A 21,009-nucleotide genomic window follows, 5' to 3' on the forward strand; every position below is an offset into this window, starting at 1 on the left:
CCTGCTGAAACCTGAGACCAGCACAATGGCTGCCCCAAGTGGATGGGGTCTGAAAAAGCTCGCTAGGACAGTTCATCCAATCTCATTATCAGCAATGTCCTCTAGAGAATGAACTTTTGAAATGAGGACTTTAGAAAAAGGGGGAACTCTGGATCTCCCTACGACATAGGTTATTAATATTCATTTCTCTCAATTATTTCATGATTGATTGAGAAGACACTGTCTTCAGTGACTTGAAGGAAGGAATAGATGGCAGACTTCTCAGATTAGTTGTAAAAATAAAGATAAGTATGATGGCTGATGGGCTGATGGATGGATGAGTCAGCAGCCAAAGATTCTTGATGGGCAGTGACAATGGACTGAAGGAATCAAAAGAGCTGAAGTTTAGTCAGGGTAAATAGATGGTTCTAAGTTTGAGTTAAAAAAAAAAAAAAAGCAGAAGAGGCTTTGGGTGAATTTGAGACTTCCTAGTTCCAGGCCCGATACTGGATCCATTTTGCCACTTAACTGTTCTTCACACACCTATCAAAGTAATCTTCCCAAAGCACGGTTTTGGCCATCCCATTTTCCTGCTCAAGAAACTTCAGTGGCTCCCTGTTGCCTCAGAATGAAGCATTAAGAATCTTTCCTATCTCAGAGCTACTCTTTGGGGTTTATTTCACATTACTCCTCTTCAGGAGGAAGAGGAAGGCTACCCACTGCATGGTTTTTATTTTGAGAATATTTATCATCTAGCTTGTCTCTCCTTTCCTTTCTCAAGAATTTCCTGAAAAGGAAACCAAACTAAATCTGATCCTCTTAGTAGTTCCAACACAAAGGGGAGGGGGGGGGAGGGTTCTCTGAAGCCACAAATCATCCCTAGTTCCCAGGAAATGTCCTGAAAACCTTCCAGTAATATATCCATGGGCAGCCTCCTCCCCCTGCAGAAGAAGCAAGCAAAGTCCCAAACAAAAGCTCACCTCTGGGTGACCTCATCTGATTAACCAGAAAACTCCCTGGCAACTTCCTGTTCCCCTAAAAATCTGACTGGTCCTCGTAGCTCCAGCTCTTTCAGCAGCTCTGGTAAGAAATCTCGATCAAATTCCGTTTCCTTCCCTTTCTTTTAACAATACAATATGTCCCATTCAATAAGACACTCATCCCTTGTCTCATCCTGATGATCCTCCCATTGGACATCATGTACCCAAGAGAATATGTGTCATGTTCTGGTCCTTCGTAAATTAGCTCGCCCAGTCCCACATCCACCACGCCAAACTTATATAAGGACCACGGGAATATGGTGGTGAAAAGAGTGCTTGACAGGGAACGTGGAATGGCCTCCCTCCAAATCTTCTCCTTTGACGCTCCGATAGCATGGATGAGTCACTTTTTGAGCCTCCGGTTTTCCTTCTGAAATAGAGTTAAGGTCCACAGTAAATAACTAGAAGCAACTCAACTCCCAGCTCCTCAACTAGAGGCACCATGGTAACTGAATATAGGGTTAGGAAGATCCGGGTTCAATTCTTGCTTCTGTCACGTAGAGGTTCTATACTCATGATCAGCCTCTCAAGCCTGGGGATGCCTCCGAGGAGCTCTCTTAAATTTTATTTATTTATTTATTCTTTATTTATTTTTTGCTCTTTAGCATAATTATCAGTGATTTAGGAGGAGCGAGAGTTCTGTCTGACTGCCATCACTGTGCATAGAGATGAGGAATTCCTGGCCTGGGAGTTCCCCACACCAGTAAATAAAAACAAAAGGAAAAATAAACAAAATAAAACAAAACAAAACTACAAAGAACTTTCTCAACTCCATCTCCAGGCTTCCTTCCAGTTTAAGCTAAACCCCCATCTTCTAGAAGCTGTCTTTCCCAATCCCCTTTCATCCTGGTGCCTTCTTCCTTTGGATTATCTCCCATTTTTCTTGTATGCATCTTGTTTGTGTTTAGTTCTTTGCACATTGTCTCCCTTGTTAGGCTTTGAGCCCCAAATCTAAGATCTTATAAAATTGGAAGAGAATGAGCAAGTCACTAGCCTTTTTCCCTCTTAAGACAAAAATCTTTTTCTGGCTTAGATTTTATAGCAGAGAGAGCACATATGCCAGAAAAGGGAAGCTACTGGCTCCTCTAGAAATATCCCAATGTCGTCTTCCCTCTGTGGATGTTGCAGAAGGTTCACTCATCTAGGAAAAATGTGAATGATGATTTGGAGGCACAGGGAGAGAGTATAGACCTGTAAAGGACCGCTTGACGTGGTTTCTACAGGTACTTACAAGGGCCTATACTGCTTGGAGGGTTATGGGAACAGAAAGGAAGTGAGGAATAGAGTACAGCTAACAGGCCTTTGAGACTACTTAGATGTGTCGAATAAAGAGAAGGGAGAAACAGAGATGGTGTCAACATGTTCTGAGGAATGAATGCCTCACATCCCCAAATAATCCCCATCCGGCTTTTCCTCTGCCCTGGCATCAAGAGCCAAGAAGGATGAATGTGATTATATCTGCCAAGGGGATCCAGTGCTTTCTGCTCTAAAGAAAGGAGCAGGGTATATTGGCAGGAATGCCACTTAATATTTTTAAGCATCTTGTCTTTAATACTATTCTCAGGATCTCTACACATATAAAAATCTATTCCTGCCTCTGCTTCTGATTAAGGAAATTGTGCTTGCTCATGGTGGCAGGTGGTAGGAGGACGAAAGTCTTTGATTTAGTTCTCCTTTATTTTACAAGGACTAATGAGCGTAGTTCAGAAAGGGTTTAAGCAGCAAGATCTCGCTTCGCCCATTCTTCATAGTGTCCTGTTGTGAGTCCATAGGTATGAGCAAGCCCAGAATGTTCTGTTCTGCTAAACTTCAAGGAATAAGCTGCATTCCTCATGGGAAGAGGCAATTATGCTTTGGGTTATTAGGTATGTGTATGTGTGTATATATATATATATATATATAGAGAGAGAGAGAGAGAGAGAGAGAGAGAGAGAGAGAGAGAGAGAGAGAGAGCCCATGTAGACAGAGACCTGTTGGAACACCTCCTTGAATATGTGAAATTCAAGATATGCCCTGATCCATGTGAAATCCAACCAAGGGGGAGTCACTTTCACCAGAACAAAACACGGAAAGGAATGGTTCTTACTCATTGGAGCATATACAATGTTATACTCTGGAATAAAGATGAAAATATATGGGATACAGTGGAATGAGACAAAATGGAAAGTGGTATAGTGGTGATGCTCCAAGAAGAGACATCACTCATTTAACATCAGCTTGGAAAAAGTGTCCAGTAGTGTTCTAGGGTTCTTTTATTTTCTTTATTTGTTTTTTGCTCTTTATCATAATTATCAATGACTTTGGTATAGATAAAACATTCATCAAGCTTGTAGAGGAAAAAAATAAACAAGAAGAACTAGCATCCTGAATGGTGATCAGCTAACACATTCAATGGCGAATCCCAAAAAGTATGAAAAAACTAGAACAGAGGTTGACCCCTGGGCTAGAATATTTGGCCAAATTAAATAAGATGACACATAATGAAATCATGTATAAAGTCTTTCGCTAATCTTTCAAAACAACACTATCACAAATTTTTTTTTTTTGGTAATTTTTTATTTTAAGCTTGAAATGACAAAAGAAAAAGCCATGTGTACAATAGACCACAAGAGAGGATTCAATATAAAACAACAAATTTCCATTTCCATTTCTAATAAATACTACACATTGTTTTAAAGCTGCCCAGATTTTCTTTGCTTCCTTGTTGGCTTTCTTTTGTTCTCTGCTATGCATGTTTTACTTTTTTCCCCCCTTTCCTTCATCCCTTCCTCATCCCAAGGAAGGCTACAATTAAGCATGGCTACACATACACACATACTTAACTATAAATATGCACATATACACTCATATACACATATGTGTATGTGTGTGTATAGACCATACTATGTTTATTTTCACCTATTGTCTGTGTCTCTGATGGTAAATAACATCTTCCTGCCCAAGTTCAAATCTTTCCATAATTTTCTAAATCAAACAACTCATTATCTCCTAGACTACAGCAACTTTCTAAACAATCACATCTTATCTGAGAGATTGTCTGTGAAAGTCCCCCCCAATTTTTTTTGCATTAATTTTTATTAAATCTATTTTAACTTTACCTTTGACTAAGATCATGTTTAATATTCCTGCTTTTTCCATATAAATTCTATTTCTGCCTTTTATTTTATCTATGTATGTATCTCTCATTTGTATAGTGTTTCCTAAAAGCAAAATATTGTTTATCAAATTTTTAATCTGCTATCCATTTTCATTTTATGGGTAAATGTATCCCATTCACATTTGAAGTTACAATTACTTAGTGTGTACTTTCCTTCTTCCAATTTTCCCTCTTTCTCACCATATTTACCATATCTCTCCTCCTTCCTTTACTTTACTTCTACATGCTATTTTGTCCTATTCCTTAACCCTATTTCCCTACCCCTCTAAAAGTGCCTCCTTTATCCTCTCCCCCAACCCTATCCCCTTACCCTCTTATTTATTTCTGAATTTGGAAGGTGTTTTTACATACATAAATACACATACATATATATTCCTCTTTAACCATTTTGAATAAAAGTAAAGTTCCAGGACTACCCACTCTTCCCCTATTAGCTTCTTTTGCATCAGTTTTTCTTTTTATGCGTCATTTATGTGAGATAATTACTCCTTTTATTTATATATTTTTTAGAATTACCCATCACATTCTGCTCAGCCCAAGCTGTTCTTTCAAACTACCCAAAGAATGATGACAATCATATGAGTACTGCCATTATTTTCACATATATGAAGTAAACAATTTGACCTTATTGAATTTCTTATAATTAATGTTTACCTTATATCTCTCCTGGTTGTTACATATCTTTTTCCCCTTGATTTCTGGACTTTTTGTCACAAAAATCTGAAAGTCTTTCAGTTTATTAAATGTCCATTTTTTCTTTCATTTGGGATTATATTTAACTTGGCCAGATAATTTACCCTGGGTTGTAACCCCAGCTCTTTTGTTCCACAAAATATAGTATTCCAAAACTCATGATCCTTCTGTGCCACAGCTTGCTAAGTCTTATATAATCCTCATAGCTCTGTAATATTTAAATAGTTTTTTTTTTTTCTTGTTGCTTCCAATATTTTCTCTTTAACCTGTGTACTTTGGAGCTTGACTATAGTATCACAAGTATATGGTGAAAGAGGCATGAATATATCATTCTGGACCTGAAAAAAAGAAAAGAAAAGATCTTAGTGTTTTAAAGAATTTTTTCCACCCCCTGAGGTAATTGGGATTAAGTGACTTGCCCAGGCTCTCACAGTCAGGAAGTATTAAGTGACTTTGAACTCAGGTCCTCCTGAATTCAGGACTGGTGCTCTATCCACTGTGCTATGTAATTGCCTCTAAAAATTTCACTCTTTCCTCCATGCAGTCTCTCTCTCTCTCTCTCTCTCTCTCTCTCTCTCTCTCTCTCTCTCTCTCTCCATATATATATATATATATATATATATATATGTCCTGTAGTGCACCCCAAATTGAGGAACTATGCTTTATAACTACTATTGTTTCTATGTTTTTTTAATACATATTTTTTCTAATGAACTATAACTACTGGCAAATTGTCCAGGGTAAAGACACCGGTAAAGGCTCATGATCTATTTTTTTTAAGCGTTCCTAGAAACTTATGGAGCAATCACACCTCTAAGGGTTGAAATTTCCAGTTCTAGAACAGGTTGGGAAAATAAGTGACAAACAGGTAGACTACCAAAAGATCTTAGTAGCCTAGTTACACTAAGAGTCCAGGTCCATGTTCTGTTTTACAAGGCAGGTCAGCTTGAGTGTAGTAGAACTATTAGATGAGTTAGGCATTTGGTTTCAATTCATAAGGCCTAAGACCTTCCAGTTCTGTCACCAAACAATTCTTCCAGCTATACTTGACTTTTCTCTCCTTCACAAATCCTATGATCCAGCTAAATTAGGTCCCCAAACTCCTGGAGATGGGTTTTTGCCTCTTTTAGAAAGCCTTCTAGAAAGCAGTGTCAATTGCTAATAATCTCTTCTTGCTTCTAAATCATCTTATCTGCATTTATTTCTATACATGTTGGTGTCTCCCCAATACCACTGCACCCAAAAAGAAGGTAAACTCCACGAAGGAAGGGACTATTCATTTTTACCTTTGTACATCCAATATCAACAGAGGCAATATGGCATAAATTAAAGAACGCTAGCTTTAGAGGCATTAAGGAATGGGCTCAAATCTTGCAGCCTTTGTGACCCTGGACAAGGTTTTCAACTTCCCCGGTTCCTCAGACAATTCCAGATGGTTTGTGTGTTGTTAATGACAAGTGGAGATCTCTGTCGGCAGAGGAAGTTCCCAAACAAGGAGTCCCCCATGCTGATGGAATCCTATATCCTTTGCAAATGTACATATACTGATCAACTCTCATGTCGCCTTACACACAGCAGGCATTTAATAAATATTGGTGAATAGATGAATTATCATAAAAAGATAAGCCAGGGGGGATGGAAAGTTGACATATCATTAGCAATTTATGCTCTTGGACTTCCATTACAATCAAAAATGAATCTTTGTCTTCTCCAAAGTCATAAAAACCTACTTATTACAATACTGGATGGATGGAGGGATGGATGGATGGATGGATGGATAGATAAACATAGATATATAGATATAAATAGATATGTATATATAAATACATAACTTTGCAAAACTTCAAATACTGTAGAGATAACTATCATTATTACCTTTGTATATATAGATTTTGCTTCTCAGTTTGGGCTCTTCCCCTACTCCCTCCCACCGCCATCAGAATTGTCTACCCTAGGGAATAAAGTGACTGCTATCGCTGTCCAAGGTTACCGTCTTGATCAGTGTCAGCATCTTTCCCACATTTCTCTGCATCCGCGATCAGAACACATGACCCTGATGTTGTCTATCATTCTCCGGATTTAATTTTTTTTCTAGTGACAGATGATGTCTGCTCTCTGAAGGTCACCCTGGCTGATACAGAGTTGCTCCAGGCTAATCACTGTTGGTGGCTTCTTTGGCCAGAGTAATCTGTCACACAAAGACCACCGTCACGTGTCCCTTTATTCTGAGCAGCCTCTTCCCCTTGTGCAGTGATCGCGTTGGTGGCCACATAGCGGGAAAGGAGGCCAAGGGGGCCCGGGAGCCCCCGGTTTGCAGGCCGGCTATACAAGTTCACTTAACTGCTTGGAACACAAAATGTGAGATACTTGTCCTACAACTAATAGTTTGACCTACTCTTGGAGCAACTGAATTATATCAATGTTGACATTCTTTCTATAAATAAAACTAGAAGCTCTACAGCTAAGTGGAGAAATGGCTTGTGGGCTCTCTTTGACTAGGCAGAAGGAGGCAGCAGAGTTAGTTTTATCTTGCCTCCAAAGGTGACAAGAAGCATCCTTTCATGCACGGCACGCTTAATAATCTCATCTTGCCGTGTTTTTAATGAGTAGAAGCAGAAAGGCTACTGTGAAAATAATTGGAACTTCAATGAAAAGGATGAAGAGTTAGAAAAATTCTCATAAGACCTTGATAAAAACCTTCAGATTAAATAATTGTTGTTGCTCAGTTGCTTTTCAATCATGTTGGACTTGTTCTTGGAAAAGATAAAAGAGTGGTTTGCCATTTTCTTCTCCAGCTCATTTTACAGATGAGGAAACTGAGGCAATCAGAGCTAAGTGATTTGTCCGGAGTGATATAGTTAGTAAGTTCCAAGGTCATATTTGAACCCAGTAAGATAGTCATCTTGGTTCTAGGCTTGGCTTTCTCTCCTCTGCACTATCCTGCTGCCCAAATTAAATAATATACAGTACATAAAGGTATCGTGGTACAGCATCTATCTCATTGCCTTATTGCCAGGAGGATCTGAGTTTGAGTCTCACCTCTGATCTATATTCACTCTGCCATGTTGGATGAGGGACTGAATCTCTCAGCTCTTAAGCCAACTCTATAAGACAGGAGGCCTAGGAGGTACTCACCTACATTGGCAGAGAAAGAAATGCTTTCTTTTTTATTATTAACATCTCTTATTTTCAAAACATATACACAGATAATTTTTCAAGATTGACCCTTGCATAGCCTTATGTTCGAATGTTCCCCTCTTTCCCTCACCTTCTTCTCTAGAGAGCAAGTAATCCAATATATGTTATACGTGATAAAATATATGTTAAATCCAATATATGTAAACATATTTGTCCAATTATCTTGTTCCACAAGAAAGATCAGATCAAAAAGGAAAGAAAACAAATAAGAAAATAAAATGCAAGTGAACAACAACAAAAAGAGTGGGAATGTTGTGTTATGTTCCATACCCAGTTCCCACAATCCTCTCTCTGGGGGCAGATGGCTCTCTTCATCGTGAGATCATTGAAACTGGCCTCAGTCATCTCATTGTTGGAAAGAGCCATGTTGTCCATCAGAATTGATCATCATATAATCTTGTTGTTGCCATGTACAATGATCTCCTGGCCCTGCTCATTTCACTCAGCATCAGTTCATGTCAGTCTCTCCAAGCCTCTCTGTATTCATCCTGCTGGTCATTTCTTACAGAACAATAATATTCCATAACATCCCATTCCACATTGATGAATATCCACTCAGTCTCCAGTTTCCTGCCACCACAAACAGGGCTGCCACAAACAGTTTTGCACATGTGGATCCCTTCCCTTTCTTTAAGATCTCTCTGGGATACAAGCCCAGTAGAAACACTGCTGAGTCAAAGGGTATGCACAGTTGGATAACTTTTTGAGCATAGTTCCACATTGCTCTCCAGAATGGTTGGATTCATTCACAACTCCACCAACAATGCATCAGTGTTCCAGTTTTACTACATCTCCTCCAATATTCTTCACTCTCTTTTCCTGTCATTTTAGCCAATCTGAGAGGCGTGTAGTGGTATCTCAGAGTTGTCTTAATTTGCATTTCTCTGATCAATAGTGATTTAGAGCTCCTTTTCATATGACTCGAAATGATTTTAATTTCTTCATCTGAAAACTGTCTGTTCATCTTCTTTGACCATTTATCACTTGGAGAATGACTTGAATTCTTATAAATTTGAGTCAATTCTCTCTATATTTTAGAAATGAGACCTTTATCAGAACCTTTGAATGTAAAAAATGTTGAGAACAAAATTCTCTTGGGAACTCCATACAAATGAAATCTTAGGTCCTATGGCCAATCTAGCTCTTTTTTTTTTCCCTCCACAAGTGAGGAATAAGAAAATATGCTCTCTAATGCCACTAACAAGATGTTGCTCCCCAAGAACCTGCTCAGGGTCATGGATCTGATCATCCTACTTGGTTCCCTACTTTCAGAAATTTCTTATTTAGATCAGGCCATTGAAAACTGCTTAGACTTCATATTGGAGTAAAGGAAAAAAAAAAACCTCCACTGACTTAAATTAGCAAGTCTTATGATATCAGGAAACTACACCATCAGCAGCCACTTTCAACACCTGTACCCTAAGTAACACTATCACCATCAAGAGGGAAGGTTGTTTGTCTAGATGGTTTCAGCCCTGAAGCCTGTTCTGGGCTCCTTGCCCTAGAACCAGCACTGAGATCAATCTAGGGAACCCAGAGCTGCTGGGCTAATGTTTTGCCCATCGCCATGGAAACAGTGGGTTTTGACGTCTGGGCTGTTGACACTGTTCAAGGTGAGAGTCACTGCGAGACCAGGAGTCAGACACTTTTGTTCCCAGGGAGGATGCTTCTGAGGTCAGAGAGCCCTCGGATAAACAGGGAATGGACGCCCAATCCATGATGGGGGAGAAGCAGCTTCTGTCTTCATTTTGGCTTTGCTCTCAATCTTGACAATCTCCAAAAAGGTTCCCCCTCCCGAGATCTTCTCTTCTCTTCACTTCCCAGAGGCTCTTTATGCATTTTCCAGCATCCTAGGCACCTTTTGAGCACAGAAAGCTGAGGTTCTCGTAGGGCTACTAGAAGGTTACTTGTCAATAGAGTCAATAATAGCAATACCAAAGCAAAATGGATAGGCTCATGGAGTACCCTGGTACTCATGGTAGTTGTTCCTTTCTCCCCTCCACACTTTTACCTCTCTTTTTGGAGTTCTTACTGCTACAGTCAAGAATATATGCGTATACCCATCAAGCTAGGTTATCAGCTGGCTTAGCCCCCACACTTGAATATTCAATGACTTTACCATAGAGGAGGGGGAGAAAAGAAAGGGGCAAAAATTGAAAAATATCATTTATATATAAATCAAAGTTGTTAAAAACTTGTAAACTACAAATACTTGCCCTCCCTCTTCCAGTGGCCCAATTATTACCTTGTGGACTCAGGAGAAAGAAGGTATTAAGGGTCCTTTAACCTCCAGCCCTCCTGCCAATGTAGGGACTGTGGATTCTTTTGCAAAGGGAAGGAAATGGGGGCCCAGCCAGGAAGGTAAAAAAGCTTTACAATTTACCTGTTACCTTGCCTTTCAGGCACTCTAGGAACTTCTCTCTGACTTACCACAATGAACCCTTATCATTCCTGGCCCTTTCCATCTACTTTATTGCTGAAAACTCTTTGTATTGTCTCCCTTATAGATCTATGAGTTCATTGAGAGCAGAGACTGGTTTAATTTTCTATTTGTATCTCCAGCCTTTAGAACATTGTAGATACTCAAAAAATGCTTTTTTATTCATTTATTCATTCAGCATTATTACTTTCTTTAAGAAAAGATTGGGAAGAAAAGCATTGGACATATTGAGCCCCAAATAACATAAAAAATTAAATTATCTTAAGTGACAAGAAATGATAGATTGTTAGCATTTCTGAATCAACTGTCTATATACAGTATAACCATCAACTTCTTGCAAATACTAAAATCAGCACCAAGTCCAAAGAAAGACTGGGAGGGAGAAAAAAGGATGTATAATTAAGACAATGTTATTTATGATTCCTGACCATGAGATGTTATCAGTCTTCTTAGAGGAGATATTGTAAAGTAGTAATAATTCAGGATACCAAACACCTCTCTGTGTCTCAAGACAGAGTTTATATAATATATAATAGTTTATATAGCAAAAAGAAGTCTCTTTGTAGTCATCCAGGGACTGAGCATCTGGGCTAGACCCCAGACGATAGTCATCCCTGGGCCTGGATTCAGTCTTTCGAGTCTGGCAAAACTTGCCAAAGTTGATGTTCCATTGTGATAGCTCCCAGGAGTCCATGATCAAAGCCACACAAGGATCTGGTAAAAAACAGCACAAAGTTAGAGAACCTGGGTTTTTCATTTCTTTGTGTTCTTCATCATCCTTTGGATCTTGTTTTCTCTTAATTTGAAGAAGGATTTTCAAAAATTAAATCTTTAGCTCACACTTTAATGATTAAGTGCCATAAATGAGTCTTTTTTTTTCTATCACAGAATCCGAGGGGAAAGGGTAGGAAGTGGTAAAAAGGAAATATGGCATTATAGAGTGCGATCACAGGTACATCTTAAGAGGAGGTGTTAGTCAACAGCAACAAGGTCTACTGTCTGTGAGAGTCTCCCAAGAAATGTCAAACTTGCCCACCATTACCTACTTCTGATAATGTGGCCAAAAGTGAATGTCACCAAAAGGAAGGTGGGAAACATGAATAAGGACCATGACGTTGGTGGGGATATGGGTGGGGGAGAACAAAACCGTAGACCAGGAGCACAGGCTGTATTTTATCACTAGATGTCTAGAAAGAGAGTCATGATTTAGAAGAGAAAGATGGTGATATCTGAAGTTGGAGTTTTGATTTCCTGCCTGCGCTAAAGAATGGAAATGATATGCAATAATAGAAATGATGAAAACTAACTAAAAAGAGTCAGTAAAAGCATATTCCTCTAAAGACTTGGAAATCTAATCAGGAAAATTTTAAACTGCGAATCGGGAGAGGGAGAAAACTGTTCATATACAAATGACAAAGTACCACAGAGAGTAGTAGGCATTTTAGAACAACGAAGAAGAAAGCCAGAAATTCATAGGAGTGAATATGCAAGATGAGTCCAGCACTAATACCATGGACCCAGATGTATCTCTAAATATGCAGAGGTGACCCAGAGAGTTTAGTGTTAAGATGATATTAGAGGGACAATTCAATTTAATGAGATGAGACTCAATTAGAGTTGACTACTAGAAATGGCTACCAACTCCGAATTGTACAGGATCCCTAAGAAGATGGGACAAGGAGGAGAATTTTGAAGTACTATACATACATACATACATATTATGTACATATATATGTATATATATGCATACATACATACACATAGATGGGTGTATATACATCAATATGTTTGTGGCTATGTATATATAGACACATACACAATCATGTGAGGAAATTCAGAAATTGGATGGTAAAATAATGTTCTAGAGCAATTAGACAAACAACAGGAGGAGAGAAAGAAGCCACGATGTTACATGTGCACAAGAGACACTTCTTGGAAAGAAGGAGGAATTTAATGAGTACTTTGGAAAACATCCACCAGCCTAAGCTGGAAACATGATGTTGTAGGAGGAGATGATGTCAACTATCCAATCATCTACTAACGTGCCCTAGACAAAAACAATGCAGCTGATAAATATTGACTTTCCTTAATGATTATTTCGTCCTTCAATTGCAGAGGAAGCCATAAGTGGAACTGTTTGTCTGGACTTCTATCTGAACAACAAGAAGAAGCAAACCTTGAGGGAAAGGGTTACATCATCACTGAACGCACGCTACAGAAAAAAAAGAGGAGACAAGGGAGGGAGGGAGGAGATTTAACTGGGTTTGAAGAAAAGATAAAGTTTGATGACCCAATATTTTGAATGACACATGGGCCCAAGGATTATGGAAAACTGTCAAGTAAGAAATTCTGTACATGGGCAAAAATGAATTCAGGAAGGAAGCTGAGGAGACTGATGTGAATGTATAGAGAATATATTATCACATCTAGATTATATAATAAAAAGCAAACATAAAAAAAAAAATAGAAGCAAGGACAAATTAAGTGAAGATGAACTCAAAATTCTTTCAGAGACCTAGAGCCCAGAAATCAATTGAGCCCGAGCAAAGGAAAACAAGATATGGGATTTTTTGTTTTGTCTTGTTTTAAGGCATTATCAGAAAGTCTTTTCTGAGGCTCTGAAATATTCCAAGTCTACTTTGCAACTAGCACGATGTAAACCCTAAGCAGAAGCTTATGGAGGAACTCACTCTCCCAAGGGAATCCTTCTGACATTTGGACTTCACACTGGATTTTCACAATAATAGTGAGTGCCTTTGGTGAGCATATCTCACTGTTTTATGTCTTACTTGTTATTCATGTTTCACACAAGATTATATCTAGTAGTAAGTCTTTCGAGTAATCTTGTAAAATTTGGACTTATTGGAGCAACATTTTATCAGAGGAAAAGTTTTATGCTATATTTTTCTTTGCTGAGAGCAATGCTTTAATAGTTAACAAAAAGCAAGCCCTGTGGAATTGTGGATTTGCTACATCTTTTAGTCAGTTTATGCCTTTAAAGATATAGCTCACTGTATAATGTCATATGTGAAAGCCTGATGATCTGTTTCTATAATCTTCAGTAAGCATGCCCTTGACACATGTGTGGATTGTTCATATAAAAAATTTATATAGGAGGAAAAGCAGGTGCATGAGTTCCTGGTTACTGAGTCAGCCACCTCTTCAATGTAATTTGTGATCACTCAAAAAAAAAAAAATAATAATAACACGTACTTCACACGGAAGCAACCAAGGGGATACAGATTGCTTGTGGTCCAGACAGGGATGTGGTGGCAGATAAATAAACTTTAAAGTCTCTGTATTAGCACATCTATCTTGAAGAGACATTATAAATGGACAATAAGTTGGGCTCACAGCAAGAAAAAAAATATATTGGATTGATTTTGGAAAATTCCATAGTTCTTCAATGACCAACAATCTCTCTAAAATAAATGTTTATTTTTTTGTTTGCTTATTTCCTTATTTATTTATTTCAGTCACATGGAGAGAAATATAAATGACACACAGTTGGTATGCTTTCCTGGCATCTCTATGTCAGGAAACTTTAAAAAAGGGGGTCCAAGGTATTTAAGTAAGACTGCTTCTGGGGAATACATGGGAATACAAGAATAAAACAGGCACAAGATGAGTGGGTATATATGATATATATCTATATATATGTATATAGGGGGAGAGAGAAAAAGAGAGAGAGAGACAGACACACACACACACACAGAGGGACAGAGAGAGAGAGAGACAGAAACAGAGAGAGAGAGAGAAAGAGAGAGAGACAGAGAGAGAGAGAGAGAGACAGAGAGAGAGAGAGACAGAGACAGAGAGAGAGAGAGAGAGAGAGAGAGAGAGAGAGAGAGAGAGAGAGAGAGAATGAATGATGGCAACAATGAAATCATAGGTCCACAAGAGTGCTTGAATATAATTGGTACAAGAATAAAAAGAACCACATGTGGGACTAGATGCAAGGAAAATCCTAGAAAATGGTGAGAAAATGAGCTAGTCAACTCTTCTTTTGCTTCCCTTTTCTCTTCTTGATAACAAAGATTAAAATGGGAACATTCGAACAGACGTAATTAGTAGGAAGTAAAAATCCAAGAGAAGTAAGAGGATGTTCAGCCAGTGTTTTGCTATACTCGAGTGAGTTCACGTCACCAGCACAGATATCCTAGAACACTGAACTAATTCTGATGTGATTGCTCCAACTATCTGGGTCTTTGAAAGGTCTTGGAGAAGGAAAGGTAAACATAGCGGAAGAAAGATGAATCTTATCACAGTTAACACATTAAAAACAAACACACAAACCAACAGACCTAGAGGTGGGTGGATTCTGAGAAGGAGAAGCCAGAGAGCTTGATACTCCGAGCAGGATTTGGTTCTTAGAAAAGATTTAAACTATATTCAGAAGATAGCATGTGGACACTTAGAAAATGAAGCAGTGCTCACTAATCTGATTTTTCTCTCTTTGATGGAATTAGAAGAATTTTATGGGCATAGTATGTTTCAATTTAATTTAAACAAGGCATTTGAGAGCTTCTTGTGCTCTGCTTGTAAGATGAAGAAATAAGGGTCAGAGGACTGCACGATTAGCTGGATTTGGAATCGGCTGACTGACGTAACCCACAGATTCATTATTACAGATTGATGTCAGTTCGAAGGTAGTCTTTAATGGACAAACCCGGGGATCTGTCCTTGGCTGTGTCCTTTGCTGTGTATATTTTTTAATCAGTGACTTAGAAGATGCCAAGTTTTTCAAATGTGCAGATGAAATGAAGCTTGGAGGAATAGCTAACTAATACTTGGCAGATTTGGGGTTTTGAAAAATAGATCTCAACATTACAGGATGTTGGACCGAAGAACTTATAATAAAATTAGGGAGATGAGGCACCCAAGATTAATTTCACAAATCGAATATTGGCATTGTTGGTAGAATTGTGCACTGATTTGACCATTGTGGAGAGCAGTTCAGAACTATGTCCAAAGGGCTATCTAATCCTTTGATCCAGCATTGTCTCTACTGGATCTGTATCCCAAAGAGATCATAAAAAAGGGAAAGGTTCCCACTTGTGCAAAACTATTTGTGGCAGACCTTTTTTTGTAGTAGCAAGGAAATGGAAACTGGGTGGAAGCCCATCAGTTGGAGAATGGCTGAAGTTATGGCATATGAATGCTATGGAATATTATTGCTCTATAAGAAATGATCAGCAGGATTATTTTATAGAGGCCTGGAGAGATTTACATGAACTGATACTAAATGAAGTGAGCAGAACCAGGAGATCATTATGCACGGCAACAAGTAGATTATATGATAATCTATTCTGATGGACCTGGCTCTCTTCAACACTGAAATGATTGAGGCCATTTCCAATGATCTTGTGATTAAAAAAGCCATCTGCCCAGAGAGAGGACTGTGGGAATTGAGTGGGGTTCACAACATAGCATTCTCACTGTTTTTGTTATTGTTTGCTTGCATTTTATTTTCTTTTTCATTTTTTCCCTTTTTGATCAGATTTTTCTTGTGCAGCATGATAAATGTGGAAATATATTTAGAAGAATTGCACATATGTAACCCTTATTGGATTATTTGCTGTCTTAGGTGGGGAGAGAAGGGAAGGGGGGAGATTGGAACACAAGGTCTTGCAAGGGTGAAAACTATATTTGCATGTATTTTGAAAAATAAAAAAAGTTATTATAAAAAATCAAGCAGTATTGGAAGAGCAGCAGTAACTACAATTTGTCTGAAACAGATGTAGGGGTTTTGAGGAACTAGAAAGTCATCATGAGCCAATAGTATGACATGGCAGCCTGAAAAACTGATGTCATCCAACATCATATTAAGAAATGAAAATGAAATGGATAATAGTTGCACTCTATTCTTCTCTAAGTGGTGCAGACAAGAGGCCGTGGAGCTTAGTCAACAGAGAAGCAGACACAGATATAGAAGGCTTGAATTCTGACACATATTGCCTCTGACACATATTATATGACACTGAATAAGTTATTGAACTAATAATTGACCTAGACAACTTTCTAAAATAATAAATTAAAGGTCAGCTATTGACCTTAATAGAGGGAACTGACTCACCAACAAATCCCCAGACTAATGCAATTGCAAGTTCTGGCCAAAACAAAACTAAAAGCAGCAGCAAAATAGTTTTGGTCCCACTTGAAGTTCTGTACTTGGTTGTGAATACTACTTTTTTTTCTTTTTTTGCTGAGGCTATTAAGGTTAAGTGACTTGCCCAGGGTCATGAATACCATATTTTTAAAAATACAGTTCAGTTGAAAGAAGGCAATCAGGATGATAACAGGACTATAGAATCATCCTGGGCGAAGACTGGTTGAAAGATCTGGGAGTGTTAAACCTGGACAGGAGAAGACTACCATAAGAAAAAGTAGCAGTCTTCAAAAGATTATTGTATGGAGGAGAGATTTCAAAAGTCAGAACCAGTAGCAGTGAGTAGAAGATTCAAGTAGTCCAACTTGGGTTTAATGTCAGAAAAAAAAAAAAACCAACAAAAAAAACTTTGCTAACAATTAGAACTGTCCAAAAGGGGAATATTGCCTTACAAGGGGCTCAGTTTCCCTTCACTGGAGCGATTGCTTATGGAGGATTCTATTAAAAGAATTACTGGACCATTATGGATTAGTCCATCTGAACTTAAGCTTCTTTCCTGCTCTCATATTCTATGCTTTGCATTCTCTTCCAGGACTCCTCTGGTTTGCACCAATTCCTCTTCTCAGTCAACGGGGTTGCTTTTGTATGGGGAATTATGCGAAAAACCAAGCTGTTCCCAAAGGACTCAGCTGTACCAGAAGGAGTCAGGGATTGGGGAATGTCTTTCCAAGTAGATTATTTCAGTCAGTCACTTTCAAGCTTCCAGGGAACTACTTGACTCACTTTTGCTTTACTCTCTTTCCCTGCTCTTGCTTTAGTCATGTCCGATTCTTCATGACCCCATTTGGGGCTTTCTTGGCAAAGTTGCTAGAGTGGCTTGCCATTTCTTTCTTCAGCTTATTTTACAGAAGGGAAACTGAGGTAACTTGGGTTAAATGACTTGTCCAGGATCACACAGCTAAGTGTCTGAGTCCAGATTCGAACTCAGGAAGATGAATTTTCATGATTCTAAGTCTGGTGTGTTGTACCATATTCCCCTGTTGGGTCTCATATAGAAAATGAGGAAGATCCTATAAGGTACCTATTGGAATTTGAAGGGTTCAGATCTGCAGATGCAGAAAACATGGAGATTCTTTCTAAATGGAAAAAGATTTCCTTGTGGGGGTCTGATAGGGAGGGAAAGTATTTTTTGCTCCAAGAAGAGTGTACCCAGGATCACTGTTGCCTTGGGATATACTGAGTTCATTGACAAACTCTTCCCTCTTTCCCCAGCCCTGCCCCCATACTTTTTAGCCTAAACAAGAAGGGGATTCAGAGGAGGGGAATTATTCAAGCATCTGGGTCCTGATCTGTCAACACTAGCATTAATCTTTTAGAGTCCAACTTGTACTGCATAATGATGAGTGACAAAGTTAATGGAAATCAAAATCTCCTAAAATTTCTCTTCCTTTTGGCACCCAAGCTTGGAGAAATTACTAAAGATTTCTTTAAGCAGATGCTAAGTGGGTAGCTGTGTGATAAAGCCTGGTGGAAACTGATATGTTAGTGATAGAAAGGGGTTCTTGGCAATTAAGATTTCCTCTTTCAAGTTTCAGGTTGGAAGCTTAAACTTCGTAGGTTTAGAGAAAGAAAGTCCTCATTGCCTGCTATAGCCCAAGTTTCTCCAGACAGTTGAAAGTACATTGGAGGCTAATGAAGCTGAACCTGTAGTCCAGGGGAAATAGAAAAATGACTGATATAAGAGAGGAGGATGAATGGAGATCTTCCCCATGCCTTAGCACCTAGAGTTACATTTTAATATAACTTTATCCATCTTGGAAAGGAGAAACTACTTCCTGTCCAGAGAAACTGAACAGATAATTCTTCTCCTTTTTGAAAGAAAAATAAAAGAAATTTAAGAATCATGTCCAGAAAACTCCTTCCCCCCACCCCCCAGAATGCATTTCAAAATATTTCAGCAACTTTTTAGCAAGGAGATGATCCAAAACAATTCAATAGACTTGTGATGGAAAGTGCCAAATACATCCAGAGAGAGAACTGTGGAGACTAAGTATGGATCAAAGTGTAATATTTTGACTTTTTTGTTTGTGATTTGTTTGTTTGATTGATTTTTCCCCTTTTGATAAGATTTTTCTTGTGCAGTATGATGAATATGGAAATATGTTTAGAAGAATTGCACATATTTAACTGTATTGGGTTACTTGCTGCCCAGAGAAGGAGGAAGAAAAATTTGGAACAAAGTTTTGCAAGGGTGAGTGCTGAAAACTCTCTTTGTATGTATTTGGAAAAATTACATATATATATGCAAAATGTTTCCAAGAAGAATGTTTATATGTTTCTTTTTTTTTTCTTTTTTTTTCATAATTATAACTTTTTATTGACAGAACCCATGCCTGGATAATTTTTTACAACATTATCCCTTGCAGTCACTTCTGTTCTGACTTTTTCCCCCCCTCCTTCCACGTCTCTCCTCCCCCCCCCCACCAGATGGCAAGCAGTCCTATACATGCTAAATATGTCACAGTATATCCTAGGTACAATATATGTGTGCAGAACCGAACAGTTCTCTTGTAGCACAGGAAGAATTGGATTCAGAAGGTAGAAATAACCTGGGAAGAAAAACAAGAATGCAAGCAGTTTATATTCATCTTCCAGTGTTCTTTCTCTGGATGTAGCTGCTTCTGTCCATCCTTGATCAATTGAAACTGAATTAGCTCTCTTTCTCGAAGAAATCCACTTCCATCAGAATACATCCTTATACAGTATCATTGTTGAGGTATATAATGATCTCCTGGTTCTGCTCATTTCACTCAGATCAGTTCATGTAAGTCTCTCCAAGCCTCTCTGTATTCATCCTGCTGGTCATTTCTTACAGAACAATAATATTCCATAACATTCATATACCACAATTTACCCAGCCATTCTCCAATGGATGGGCATCCATTCGTTTTCCAGTTTCTGGCCACTACAAACAGGGCTGCCACAATGTTTATATGTTTCTGAAAAAAATGAAATCATAATACAGTATAATAAATAAGAATATCCAGCATTTAAATAATTCTTTAGAGATTGCAAATCAATGTATATATGCTCTCATTTGATTCCCACAACAACTCTAGAACATTTTATAGATGAAGAAATGGAAGATGAGAGAAGTTAGGTGACATGGGCAGAGTTACACAGTTAGTAAATGTTGAGACTGGATGTGAATTGAGGTCTTTCTGTCTCCAAGTCTAGCACTCTATGTCACCTAATTGCTATAAAACCCCTGGCAAAGAAATTATTTAGCTTCTGACTCTGACCGGGTGTGGATTTGGAAGCGGAATATGAAGGAATTCTCCCTACTTTGGCCCCCACCTTTGGAATATAGTTATTATCAGGAGCATTCACAACCTTTCTCTTCTCCTCAGACACTTTCTATTATTTAATAACCCCCTTCTACTTCATATCTGCAGAAAATTCTCTCTACCCCATGTGTGTAAGGGGAGGGGAAGGAGGAATGAAAGAGACATTATGATGCAATAATTTAGCTCTATGTTAGAAAAATAGTGCTCTGACTAGTTTGAGGCTTGGTCATATCAGATCAGTTCTATCTGATTGGGAAAGTTACTTGATTTAAACTTGATTTAAAAATGCCAACAAATTGAATTTCCCCCCATCTGCTCAGAGTCCCCACCCAGAACTAAGTAAAACAAAATAAAACAAACAAAAATAAAACACTGTAGCATTTTAGATAGATCAGATGGCTATCTCTTTTTTGTAACAATCTTAGACATTGTATTTCTCCTGTTAACTCTCCCCATACCCATTCATGAATAAGGACATTTCAAAGTGGTTAAGATTGGTATTTCAACTAGGAAAAGCTATTTAAAAGTATCAAATAGATAGCTAAGTAGGTAAGGGGAGAGAGAGATAGAAAGACAGAGAGAGAGACACACAGAGAAAGAGACAGACAGAGAGACAGACACACAAAGAGAGAGGCAGACAGATGCAGAGAGAGACAGAGAAAGAGAAGGAGAGACAGATAGAGAGAGAAAGAAAGAGAGAGAGAGGAAAAAAAAGAGAGAGGGGGAGGAGAAAGAGAGAGAGAGAGAGAGAGAGAGAAACAAAATTTATTGAGCACTTGATATTTTTTAGGCTCTGTACTAAATCCTGGGGATGTGAACTAAAGAAGAAAATATAATCCTTATTTCATTATAATGTGAGAAAACAATATATAAAGGGGAGCTAGAAAATGGGGAAGGAGGCATCCATGGGGAAGAGTAATCAAATATCAAATAGATAAAAGCTAGAGGATAAGTAATAAAACCTGGATTATATTAAGTGAGTGTGTCTTGAACACCTCATGGAATGGTCAGACAGCTAGGGAGTCACCAATCAGAAAAGAAGACCA

This window comes from Antechinus flavipes, chromosome 3 (assembly GCF_016432865.1).
Source record: "Antechinus flavipes isolate AdamAnt ecotype Samford, QLD, Australia chromosome 3, AdamAnt_v2, whole genome shotgun sequence".
Taxonomy (NCBI): domain Eukaryota; kingdom Metazoa; phylum Chordata; class Mammalia; order Dasyuromorphia; family Dasyuridae; genus Antechinus; species Antechinus flavipes.